Here is a 14,080-nt window from a genome sequence, read left to right on the forward strand (position 1 = left end):
GGCTGCTCCCTCTGTGACCTGTGACCTCTCACCTCCTTCCTAGCATTTAAAAAGAAGACCACGGTCGAGGAGAGCTGGTTGAGCCCCTCTCATGCTCACTCACATGTTTACATTACAGTCATAACTTCCTGCCTTTCAGAGCCTAGGGCAACAGTGTTGGTCAGTGGTTAACGACCTGGGCTGAAGAGAAAGTCCTTGGCTGGGTCAAACCCCTACCTTGAATCTAAAGGTAGTGATGAGAAATGAGCACAAAACTATTACAGAAAAATCTGTAGGATGGCAGCACTATTTGAACAATGTGCAGAGCACAATTAGAGGGAACATTTGGAAAATTCTTCCCAATTTTTGCAGGTCTAACCATTGAAATATAATTCATTTCTATGGTTAAAACAGTGTTATTGTACTGGCAATCCTGGAGCCCTAGTTTAGGAATGAGCACAACTTTCAGTTTACTCCCTATGTAGCACTTAGTCTGTGTACGGCAGACCTTTCCCCCAAGTTGGTCGAGGTGTGATTCCGGAAGCAATTAAAAGTATTAAAAGTAAAGAAATTAAATATTAATCAAAAGACTTGAAAGCTCAGGGACCAAGAGTCAAATTATGAGAGAATAATTAACTAAATTGCACACATTGTTGTTTTCTTCCCCCCAAAAAACACAAATAATTTTGACCATATTCTCAGATGATAATAGCAGATATTTTTCCCTTTTCATTTGTTACATATCACATGGACTGACAACTGTCCAATGCCATCTGTAAATGAAGTGTTTTATTTTGTCGATCTTTTTCTTGCACTTTGCCTGCTTAATGTTGCATGCTAAAAAAACTCAAATCAAACACTGTCATGTGGTATCTAAGAACGGTTTCTTTTTTGATAATGTTGTTGATTGTTTAGTTATTATGTTGCCTTGTTTCTCTTAGAGAGCAAAATGTCATTCTGATTCAGGATAGCTTTGGTCACTGGGAATCTCTGGTAATTGTTACTGTCAAGTTGGTCACTGCCTTTGTCTTCACCACAGAGAGGATAGGATACTACTATCTGAACTACAGGGGCCATATCTAGTCAAGGGGGCATGCTGGTGGAGTCCACACAAATTGAATAGCTCCATCCTCACTCTCAAAACTGTGGATCAGCCAAGATACTGCTTCTGCCTCACAATCCTGATCACTGATGATGGTGATTTCACCATCCTCAACTCTGAACGCATGGTGGAACTGACATCCATCTACAAACCCTCTATAGCTGTGTCTCATCACGCCACTGATGAACATTTTGATCTCCTCTCGATCCCCAGTGACATCTTAAATATACAGAAGAAAGACAACAGTGCAGTGACAATAAATGCCAATGATCCAACACAGATATTGTAAAGGAGCGTATAAAAAGTATAACGCAAAACGTCATCTCAACCTGGATACTAAAGAAGAAAACTTCATTTGACCAAATATACCAGCACACAATGTGGTTATTATTATTATGTATGTTGACGCAATGTGCGCGTGTGTATGTTACTAAAAGAGAAATAATAATAAATATATAATTGGTGTCAAGAAATCTATCTTTTACTATTTATGTTTGGTTGTGTTTTTGGAATGACTTCTCTGGTGGCAAATTTGCAAAGAAGTTACATTGTGAATTTTGATGTGCTTTTGTTACATTTTTCCAAGCAACTTAAGCTATGATGTGTTCATTGAAAAGCCCAGCTAAGTTTTATGTGGCAGCTAATGTTGTGTGTTTGCTAATCAGACTACGGGGTCTTGTGCTCGAAGCTTGTAATTAAGTGCTAAAAATGAAAAGATTGTAATGTTTTATATCAAGATTAATATTCATGAAAATGTCGGTCAAGTTTATACTTTTGTAATAAAGTGGCACTTTGAAAAATGTGTTTTCTCTAAGCTTCACTTTAAAAAAAAATCTAAACATTTACCTCATATGCCTTTTATTAGATAGGATTACCTTTACTAGAAGGTAATAATTATTTGTCCAACCATGCCAGCTAACTTCACTAAAACACAGCACAGTCGAAAGCAGTCTTTCCATTTGACCCTTTTCCATATGCACTGTTCATGATCTGATAATATATTATTATTATTATCATCATTATGTCTATTATAACATCATGATCTAAGGAATTAACATGGTCCACACATACCCATACAGTTGTGAAAAGGGCACGACAGCATCTCTTCCCCCTTAGGAGGCTGAAAAGATGGCATGGGCCCTCAGATTCTCAAAAAGTTCTACAGCTGCACAATTGAGAGCATTTTGACGGGCTGCATCACCGCTTGGTACCACAACTGCAAAGCACATGACCGGAAGGCACTACAGAGGGAAGGGAAGTACTGCCAAGTACATCACTGGGGCCAAGCTCCCTGCCTTCTAGGACCTCTATACAAAGCAGTGTCAGAGAAAGGCACAAAAAAAATGTCAAAGACTCCAGCCACCCAAGCCATAGACTGTTCTCTCGGCTACCTCACGGCAAGCGGTATCAGTGCACCAAGTCTGGAACCAACAGGACCATGAAAAGATTCTACCACCAAACCATACGACTACTAAACAAGACTGCTAAATAGCTAATCAAATGGCTACCCAGACTACCTGCATTGACCCTTCGTTACACCAACTCTCTTGCACTGACTCTATGCACACACACTGGACTCTACCCACACACTCACACATACTTACACTGACACCCCAACACACACCCACACACATAACATGCGCACACGTGCATACTGACGCCACACACACACACACACTCACACTTTCACACTCACCACATACGCTGCTGCTACTATCTTATCTATCCTGCTGCCTAGTCACTTTACCCCTACCTTTATGTACATAGCTACCTCAATTACCTCGTACCCCTGCACATCGACTTGGTACTGGTACTCCCTGTATATAGCCATGTTATCCATGTTATTTTTTACTTGTTATCATTATTCATTATTCACTGTGTTTTTATTCCTCGTGTCACTATTTCTTATTTGATATTTTATCTTTAACTGTGTATTGTTGGAAAAGGACCTGTAAGAAAGCATTTCACTTTTAGTCTACACCCCGTTGTCTACGAAGCATGTGACAAACACAATTGGATTTGATCAAAGCATTGACATAGATCAAACTCGCAAATCAAACACACGGTTGCCTTTAACCCTCATTGTAGGCCAAACATATAGCAATATCAAACTGATCCTGAAACCAAAGGCAACTCTGAAAAACACTGGTGATGACTAATGGAAGACAAAGGTTCTGCAATAGTGCTATAGATTTATCACCGGAAAACATTATTTCATTGGCTGTTAAGGCATTGAGAAAGTCTGATTCCGTCAAGTAGATGTATGGAGGATTGTTTCCTCACATGACAATCTGCCATTCACTTTATTCCAGAATTACACTCTCATACATTTCCCAGAGATAAATGTTCAAATTTTCCATGTCAAAATATTACACTTGATCTCTAACATAACCTAATGAGCACAACAGTATTATTTTTGGGAAACGGTAAATCATTTCTTGTTACTTTCACACGCAACGCAAATGCTAAGCACATTTTTGAAAAACACTTAACACAACTCCATAAAAGATGCAAAACTCAGTTGAGTAAATCGTGACAAAACCAAATTCTAACATTTGGTCACAGCTGGTACAAATTACTCCCAGGAATGTGAACCTCTTCTGCACGTGTGCAAAACTTGTTTGCACGGTTGTTCAATCAGCAATCAGTCCTTATTCAAGCATAAAAAAAGGTCACCTCTGAGTTGCTGTTTGCAAGAATGGACCAAGTTAGAGGCCGAGGGCAAAGACTAAGGAGGGGTAAAGGGGTCCGTAAAGGAAGAGAGTGCAGCTCTCAGTGAAAATGAAATGTTTTAAAATAAAGCCTTTGTTTCTGGACATTCATGCTTTTGAGTGGCATTCTATTTTTATTTATTCGTATTTTCTTTTAAATTATGTAATCTATTTTTATATGGTTTGGTAAAAATGTTTGAGTGACATTCTTTCTGCATTCATCATCTTTGGTAAAATCATTTTAGGAAAAAAAGAATACAGCCTATACTGTGATAATGTTTTGTTGTCTTTTATAATTATAGTATCAACAAATGGCAGGGTTAACCCTGTTAGACAATACCTCCTACAGTCTATAAATCTCAATGTGTGTGAGTATCCTTGTTTATGTGTGTGTGTGTATGTGTCTGACTAGCTGTAGAACAAAATAGGTCACCCTTAAAACAAAAAGCTTGCAGTCAACATCGCAACCGTCTGCTGAATTTTCATTGGTGGGCTTGTCTCCATAGTAACAGGTTAACCTTGAGGCAGTAGTCACATGGGCAGGCGGGGTCTTGTGCTGTCTTGGAGAATACAGCATGACATCCATGATCAGTCACCCACTCTGGAAGGGTTATCACAGAGAAAAAGAGATTCCCCAAAACAGTGTTCTCTCATGACTAAATGTAGGCTATGCTTGTCAATCATAGAGGCAGAGATAAAATACATTCAACACTCATACATGTGTGTATACTATTTTAGGTAAAAATGAATACAATAAACGTAATTTATAAATGGATGTCAAATCCCTTAAAAAACGGGGTAAGAAAAATACAAAGATATCTAATATTTGGTATTTAGCATCAGGACATGTCACGATCTCTTTGTTCAGGTGAAGATCATCCTCAGCACATTTCTAGTGACTGTTTTCGATCATCTCTGTCAGGGGTGGAGAGGATTCAATACCATTTCCACTCACTACCTTTCAAATTTCAAAACCTTTTCAAATACTTGAAAATAATGGGCAATTTCCCTGTACACGATTTGTCAATTCCCTCAATGAAATGAGTTGAATGAAATGCACCAATTACAGGCCGTCATATGGTTTCTAGTGTACTTTGAGTATCTGGGAGCACACACACCATGGCAACACAGCAACTATAATTGAGCAATGCTCCCCCCTACAGGCTAGAAAGCTTCTCTACCTAACAAAACATAGATAAACTTTCAATAAGATTAAATTTAATATACAATTGCCAATTATCATCTGATAATAAAAAACAAATAGCTAGGTAATTTCAAGATAGTGTCTTGAGAGAGGATGAAACTGATTCAGTTTCATGTAACACCATATACATTATAAACATTAGCTTGCTTGAGCAGTCCAGAACTGAAAAATCAAACCATATAAATAGAATAATGACCCATTAACATCTAATATAAACCATATACAAATGTCTTGTTGTACATACATTTGAGTATTGACTTGTTTATAGAGACCCTTTGTTGGGTCGATCTACTGTATAGCAGCTTAATGGAATGTGACTGGTGTTGCCAGGGAGTTCTGCCCTTAACTAGCCTTGTTAAACCAGCCTGATCTGGCAAGCACACAGTCTGGTTTCACAAGGCTAGCCTTTAACCTTGTGTTTCACAGAATCAAGTTCATTATTTGTTGTTTTGGTCGCTCCTGTTCCTCATCATCACTCCAGCCTGATGTTCCACCATCTGTCCCAAAGTAGCGGTCCCCAAAGTCCCCTGTATCAACAGAACACACAGATACACAGTTTGAGTTGTATGACACAGAGTTAACTTACATTACACGGAGTACAGAATACATACATCGCTGAATTCCACCACTGTCCATAACACATAACCGGAGTGCTACAGCAGAGCCAAACCCACCAATCCCAGGAATGACTTGGAGGAAGTCATCAACACCCATGTCCACAGCGGTGGTGAGGATTTTGACCTTGGGGAAGGCATAGGCCACCGAGTGCACCCCCAACCCTGCCATCAGCAGAGAGACCAGCGCTATCTTCTCCTCCTGCACCTTGTGGTCCTGCACAGATACATCACAACACTCATTTAACACAACACACAATCAATGCTATGCCATCTTTTTAAAACCCAGACATTTAGTATGGTGGGTAATGGGGGTTACTTTCATAGAAACAGAACTACTAATTATAATTCTATGGTTACTATAATGATTAATTATGAAGTAGGGGGGCTATCAGTTATTTTGGGATAGGGATGTCAATTGCTACTTTACCAATAGGGCCCTCACAGCCATCATGGCCGCAGCGCCTGTAGACACAGTGCTGTCCATTAGAATGACATGGTCCTCACTGATGTCTTTGGGCAGAAGCAGGTAATGCAGCTGGAAAGGGATGGGCAGAGAGAGGAGGAAGGAGAAACAGGGTTACCACGGAGATACGATCAGGAGGTAGAGGAGGCAGATCTGGTTACTAAGGAGACACCAAGTGAGGTGGATATAAGTGTGACTATTCTAAACAAGGCCACTTCTTTCTTCAGCCAATAAAGAACTATTCTATTCTGCTACATTCTAAAGTACATCTGGTTCTCTTGAGTCCAGGTTGGTCTGGATGAGGATCTTACTGATGCGGACATCCTTACACACCGCCCTCAGGGAAGGCTCCATGGTCTCCCCTGCCCGCAGGATGGACACACCTGTGACCTGGAGAAAGGAGGATCCAGCTTCAGAATGGTTACAAACACAAACTCTGCACTATTAGAAAGGAACACTAAACACACACATGGGAGCAAAATAGGAGTACTACCAATGACTGTATAGTACCCACCCCTTTTCCACTGAGGCTTCTCTTCCCCTCATACTCATGGCCCTGTGGGGTCTGTACCGTGCAGGGCTGTGACATGATACAATAGGGATAAAGTCAGTTACATTATGTCAAATCACTATCAAACCAAATAACATATTACAATTAAATACACTATAATATGGTGAAAAATGTCCACATACCTGAGAGGGCAGGAATGTTAGAGCATGTTCAATAGGAGGCGCATCAACCTCTTGGGGTAGAAGATGAACTCGTCTCGACTGGTCTCCTGATTCCTGGATTACACAAATGAGTTGGAGAGGAGAATGAGAAAAGACCTAAATGCCTCTCATTGCTAAGCTCCATGACCCGGCAAATACCGTCTGGAAGACAGAAGTGTCTGTGGACGTTAGTTTCGCTCTAGACCCATAGACTGTGATCTGACCTGATGATGGTGTGCAGGCCTTTGACCTGAGGCGTACTTTCCAACACTCTGAGGGTCTGGGGGAGGGGCTGAGTCTGCTGGGCCGAGGCCAGGAGTCCCCACTAGTTCTTCAGTAGAAGTCAACCATGTAGTCACACTGAGACACCTGGTGGGGGTATTGTGAATAACACCAGGAAGAGAGGCGTGGAACGAGGGAGGAGCTGTAGGAGATGTGTATAAGCCTACCTGACACTGAGCTCAGGGCTGCACAAAGAGAGAGAGAAAGAGATAGAGATCGAGAGCGGGAATGTAGTAAAGGGTGAAAGAAACAGAAAGAAAGAGAGAAAGAGGCAGATGTCAGCCACTCATCCCTTCACTATGCCTCTACAGACACTTCAGCATTCTGCCACTGTGTGGCACCATCTTCTCATGCACAGTGTTCTGTGGCTCACTCACCTCCTCCATCTGCTTGTGAACATGTTGGACTATCAGGTAAACGGCCACCATGTTACCACCACCTGGCAGAGGTACACATTCTACATATTTTCACTTGGAAACAACATATTTTCACTTGGAAACAACATATTTTCACTTGGTCAGAAACATTTCGCTAGCTCATATGGCTACCTCATAATTAACATGATAAAATATCTGCACAGAAAATTTGCTATGAAATAATAGTATATCTGCAGGATATATATGCCGTCATATGGGTATTAGCTCCTAATGGCTAACAAATATTAAATAAAGATTGGAAGATACCAAAATATTGCACTTTTGAAATTTCGAATGGTTAGTGCTAAATCACTCACCTCATGGCACAATGATGTCTGCCAGCCGAATGTAGGGTTCGATGTACCGCTCAAACGCAGGCTTCACAGACTTGTTTTATGGCTTGATGACCCCCTCGATGTCCCGCCCGTACGAGCCGGATGTCTAAGTCAGTGTCCACAAAGCTCTTCATGTCTAGGAGCTGGAGACAGACAGAGCAACAAGAGAGCACTATGTTCCTGTACCTTGCAGTCACAGACGACTCGACTGATTCAGTAAAGAGATCAGAAACCGTAAACATGTGATGATCATACAGCCTTACCTCCAAAAGCTCTTTGTCTGCAAAGGACATGATCCCCTCAAAGATGACCACACTGGCACCATACACAGTTTTCTAAAGAGGGGAGAGACAGAGACAACAGAAATGCTCAGAACTGCAACAGCTGCAAGTTATCTCTATCCAATAATGTTTACGGTGGATAAATATATCAGGAGAATCTACAGTTTTCACTTGGTACATGGCCTCTCATTAGTTCTGCACTCACCCAGTCTTTCTGTCTGCCGTGTGTAGTGAAGTCATACACTGGGATCATGACACTCTTGCCTTGTTTGAGCCGCTGCACGGTGGCCACCAGCAGCTCAAAGTCAAACGCCCCTGGGTGACCAAAGTTGTAGTCGTTACTTACTGGCTGCCAGGGTCTGTTTCTCAGAGGTCAGAACCTAGGGGGTACAGGAGAACAAACTTCAGGGATGGATGGACACAGAAACTCAATGGGATCATTCACAGGGTAAGGGTGAATGTGTAAAAATAACTGTACGTGTGTGCATGTGCGTATTCATGCATTCGTGCATATTGAGTCCATGGGACAGGATGCATGTTGTTCCCTGCTGGTCTATAAATAGACATGATGGAGGGAAGGATGGGATTACCCAGGCTGTAGACAGTCTCTTCCCCATGTGCTTCACATGCGATTAACATCATTAAGAGTGAGGGATTGTGGGTAGGCTCATTCATACAGTATTATAAGGGTGACATGTCTGTCAATAAGGCTCCAGGCTGTTGTGAAGAACATACAGTAGCATCTCCGAAAGGCTAAAGCCCAAGCAAGCCAAATTAATGACGGACTCTCACCTTGTAGAAGGAGTCCATGGACAACAACACTACCCAGGGGACATCCAGAGCCTCAATGATCTTATTGGCCACGTTGGTCTTCCCTGAGGCACTGCCCCCACACAACCCTGCACAGACAAACACACATGTATTTTTGAGTACAACAACCTGTCAACAATAAGGAAAGACCATTACAACACCACATATAACAGCAAAAACACCTGAGTAACACTTCACACACTGACAACAAAATAAGGCATACACCCATGAATGTTGTACCGATGACGAAGGCCTCTTGGACTCTGCACCATGCTCATCGTACCAGGGGGGTCTGCCTGCTGTGTAGATGGTGCGTGTGCAGGTGCGGAGCAGGGGCGGCTCTGTCTTAGTCTGGGATGTGCTCTTCCTGCGTACGGCGGTGATAGGGGGGCCAGGCAGGAGCCGGTCCAACGAGTCTTCCCCACTACCACTGTAACACAACAATCATCATACCATCAATCATTTACAGCAGTGGGCTAAATCTGGGTCACACAGAGTGTTTCTTGGCAGTCTTAACCAAATGTTCTTTGAAACAAAAGTATACACCTCACACACGACTATTAGTTTAAAAAATAAGTCACCTGTACCATGTCAGATATAGAGTTGAAATGTATTACATTTTGAGTTTGCATCCCAATATGACACATTATATACATCACAGAAGACTGAAAAATAACAAAAACGTTTCACATAGAAACACTGGATTTTCGGTGTAAAATAAATAATTCCACCCATGAGGCCACTAGAGGGCGATTTGGTCATTTGATTGCAGGAAAGGGTTTTAACCTGTTATTTACAAAGAGCTGTAGGTAGAATTACAGTACAGATAACAGAAAAGTGAAGGATGTTTTAAACGTTCTCGTTTTATTCAAATCTGAGAGAGGGCAGTGAGGGTCATATCCTTTTACAGTCAAAGCTGGAGTGTTATAACAGGACTATAATGGTCCTTATCGTCACAGACAGGTTTATACCAACACCATCACACCCTTGTTTATAATCCAGCTCAATTGAATGTTAAAAAACAGCCTAACGGTTACATCAGACTCTGAATCCACATTTAGTACTGTTCAAGCTCCACTAAAGCACCAACATAAAACATCTTGGTTAGTTTCAAAACATATGTTTTTGGTAGATAGATCCTCCATTTACCTGCACCTCTCATCATCAGCATGTCTCAAATGACATGGGATGGGACAACACCCTCAACACACACACAGGCAGAATGAATTCCACAGCCCTGTCTGTGGTTGCTCAGTGTTCAAACACAGACAGATAGCATACAATCCAATAAGCATGGACAACACTGAGTAAACAGACACACTTACCTTCGGGCCCTCATGGACCAGCAGCCTGAGATTCTGGCGCCAGTGTACGCAGGCAGAGTCATATTTGCCTTGGACAGGGACAGCTGGCTAGCTCAGGCCCAACCGGTACAGTACTCACACAGTATTGCTCACACAGGCTAACCCTTGCTGAGGCAGCAAGCGTAGTTAAAGTTAACCCCCACAGAAACACAGGTACAATCCACCTGACACACTTTACATTGAGACACAACCTCTGGATGTCTCTTCAGACCTTTGTCGTAAATGTACCCACCGAATCCAGCTGTTTATCAGCATCTTTCTTGCACAATGCCAGGGCACTGCATTTCATTCAGCATGTGTCCATTGTGGCATGTGGCAATTGATGTTACTACATTTCTTACCATTCTCTACCTAGTTATTATAATGCATAAAACTACATACACCCAAATGCTACAGTTTCAACAGATACATATTGATAGCAGAGCAATGCAATAAATAGTATGTCATTATGTTGTGTTATGTGGTAGATACAAGGCAGATGTCCATTAGACGGATCCTATTACGCGTCTGCTTGGTGACGGAGACTTTATTGGCAACGACATCACAGGCGCATTAAAATGATAATTGGTTAATGATCAAACTTGATACCTGATTCAGTAACCACCTGGTAATTTAATAAAATGTACAATGCTTCAAACATTATTTTATATAGCCAACCTTGACTGTGTGTTACGCGCAGGTGGGAATTTGTATCAACTAAACAAACCCCACTGCGCTCGGAGAGGTCAAATTATGCCGTAGTAGATTAGGCTACAACGAGAAGGACGCATAGGCTGCTGTGGTTAGCAAATAGTAATATAATTTAGTATTATTCTCAACCTCAGATGATTTAAAGGATAGTATGAAATACTCTATGGTGCAAAAAGCTGTACCTGTCCGAGCAGGATGACATTTTCTTTCCGCTGCACTTCGTTTCGCACAGCATCTCTAGCCCTCCTCGGTACCGGCCAGACAGCGACATGTATTCAGCAGTGGCGGTCGGTGACGTTTAAGATGGAGGACGATACATTTTTTATGAGCATGGCCTTATTTCTATTACAGCATATTGAATGACTATCATTCATATTTCATTCACCCGAGCTCAATTATTTATTTTTATTTATTATTATTTGTTTTTTCTCACCTTTATTTAACCAGGTAAGCCAGTTGAGAACAAGTTCTCATTTGAAACTGCGACCTGACCAAGATAAAGCAAAGCAGTGCGACACAAACAACACAGAGTTACACATGGAATAAACAAATGTACAGTCAATAACACAATAGAAAAGTCTATATACACTGTGTGCAAATAGAGTAAGATTAGGGAGGTAAGGCAATAAATTGGCCATGGTGGAGAAATAATTACAATTTGCATATAAACACTGGAATGATAGATGTGCAGAAGATGAATGTGCAGGTAGAGATACTGGGGTGCAAAAGAGCAAAAAAATATAAATAAAATAAATAACAATATGGGGATGAGGTAGTTGGATGGGCTATTTACAGATGGGCTATGTACAGGTGCAATGATCTGTAAGCTGCTCTGATAGCTGATGCTTAAAGTTGGTGAGGGAGATATGAGTCTCCAGCTTCAGTGATTTTTGCAATTCGTTCCAGTCATTGGCAGCAGAGAACTGGAAGGAAAGGCGGCCAAAGGAGGAATTGGCTTTGGGGGTGACCAGTGAAATATACCTGCTGGAGCGCTGCTACGGGTGGGTGCTGCTATGGTGACCAGTGAGCTAAGGCGGGGTTTTACCTAGCAAAGACTTATAGATGACCTGGAGCCAGTGAGTAGAATATGAAGCGAGGGCCAGCCAACGAGAGCATACAGGTTGCAGTGGTGGGTAGTATATGGGGCTTTGGTGACAAAACGGATGGCACTGTGATAGATTGCATCCAATTTGGGGAGTAGGGTGTTAGAGGCTATTTTGTAAATGACATCGCCGAAGTCAAGGATTGGTAGGATAGTCAGTTTTACGAGAGTATATTTGGCAGCATGAGTGAAGGATGCTTTGTTGCAAAACAGGAATTCGATTCTAGATTTAATTTTGGATTGGAGATGCTTAATATGAGTCTGGAAGGAGAGTTTACAGTCTAACCAGACACCTAGGTATTTGTAGTAGTCCACATATTCTAAGTCAGAACCGTCCAGAGTAGTGATGCTAGGCGGGCGGGCAGGTGCGGGCAGCGATCGGTTGAAGAGCATGCATTTAGTTTTACTTGCATTTAAGAGCAGTTGGAGGCCACGGAAGGAGAGTTGTATGGCATTGAAGCTCGTCTGGAGGTTAGTTAATAACACAGTGTCCAAAATAGAGCCAGAAGTATACAGAATGGTGTCGTCTGCGTAGAGGTGGATCAGAGAATCACCAGCAGCAAGAGCGACATCATTGATGTATACAGAGAAGAGAGTCGGCCCGAGAATTGAACCCTGTGGCAACCCCATAGAGACTGCCAGAGGTCCAGACAACAGGCCCTCCGATTTTACACACTGAACTCTATCTGAGAAGTAGTTGGTGAACCAGGCGAGGCAGTCATTTGAGAAACCAAGGCTGTTGAGTCTGCCGATAAGAATGCGGTGATTGATTCGAAAGCCTTGGCCAGGTCGATGAATACGGCTGCACAGTATTGTCTTTTGTCGATGTTATGATATCGTTCAGGACCTTGAGCGTGGCTGAGGTGCACCCATGACCAGCTCGGAAACCAGTTTGCATAGCGGAGAAGGTACGGTGGGATTCGAAATGGTCAGTAATCTGTTTGTTAACTTGGCTTTTGAAGACCTTAGAAAGACAGGGTAGGATAGATATAGGTCTGCAGCAGTTTGGGTCTAGAGTGTCAACCCCTTTGAAGAGGAGGATGACTGCGGCAGCTTTCCAATCTTTGTGTATCTCAGACGATACGAAAGAGAGGTTGAAGAGGCTAGTAATAGGGGTTGCAACAATTGCGGCGGATAATTTTAGAAAGAGAGGGTCCAGATTGTCTAGCCCAGCTGATTTGTAGGGGTCCAGATTTTGCAGCTCTTTCAGAACATCAGCTATCTGGATTTGGGTGATGTAACATCGATAGGTTTAGTTTACTACATGATATTCAAATGTTCCCTATAGCCATCATGAGGTTGATTCAACCTAGCCTTTGAATTAAAGTTTACAATGTAGGTGCACAGGTCGAGAAAACATTTTGAGTAATCAAGATGACAGACAGTCACACATTCAATACCGCCTTGCACACTCTTGCCTGCATCTAGCTGATGGGTTATCATTAGTCCAACAGTTGCAAACAAACATTTCTATTGGACAAATTCAGGTATGTTTATACTCATTTAGTTCATTTTGCTTCAGTTTACGAAACCTTTATTTAACTAGGCAAGTCAGTTAAGAACAAATTCTTATTTACAATGACGGCCTACCCCGGCCAAACTCAGATAATGCTGGGCCAATTGAGCGGCACCCTATGGGACTCCCAATCACGGCTGGATGTGATACAGCCTGGATAGCAGCCACATACCAACAGCATGATAATATTGCTCGTTGGAAAGGTTTTATCGCCTGGTCACAGACAGCTGATGTGTTGTGCACTGTCCACAAGCAAAGGGAAAAGGTGAGAGGAGGAGAGCATGTAGATGTGAGAAGGAATTATACAAGCCAAACCTTTATATCATATCCACTAACAGCTACACACAACCTACATCGTAGTGATCATATTAGCTAACGTCATAGCCAACATAGCTACTAGAACTAACGCGTTAGTAAACCTGCTACAATCATGCAGTACAGTCAGAAAGCAGTTTCACCGGTGGATCCCGGTGGCAATAAATTAATAAAACCAAAAG

General features: G+C 42.0%; 1 pseudogene; it reads right to left on the minus strand.

Annotated features, from left to right (window-relative positions):
- Nucleotides 1-5,416: 5,416 nt before the first annotated feature.
- Nucleotides 5,417-10,298, minus strand: LOC120061550 (annotated as a pseudogene).
- Nucleotides 10,299-14,080: the final 3,782 nt, after the last annotated feature.

The sequence above is a fragment of the Salvelinus namaycush genome, chromosome 16 (assembly GCF_016432855.1).
Source record: "Salvelinus namaycush isolate Seneca chromosome 16, SaNama_1.0, whole genome shotgun sequence".
In the NCBI taxonomy this organism is placed as follows: domain Eukaryota; kingdom Metazoa; phylum Chordata; class Actinopteri; order Salmoniformes; family Salmonidae; genus Salvelinus; species Salvelinus namaycush.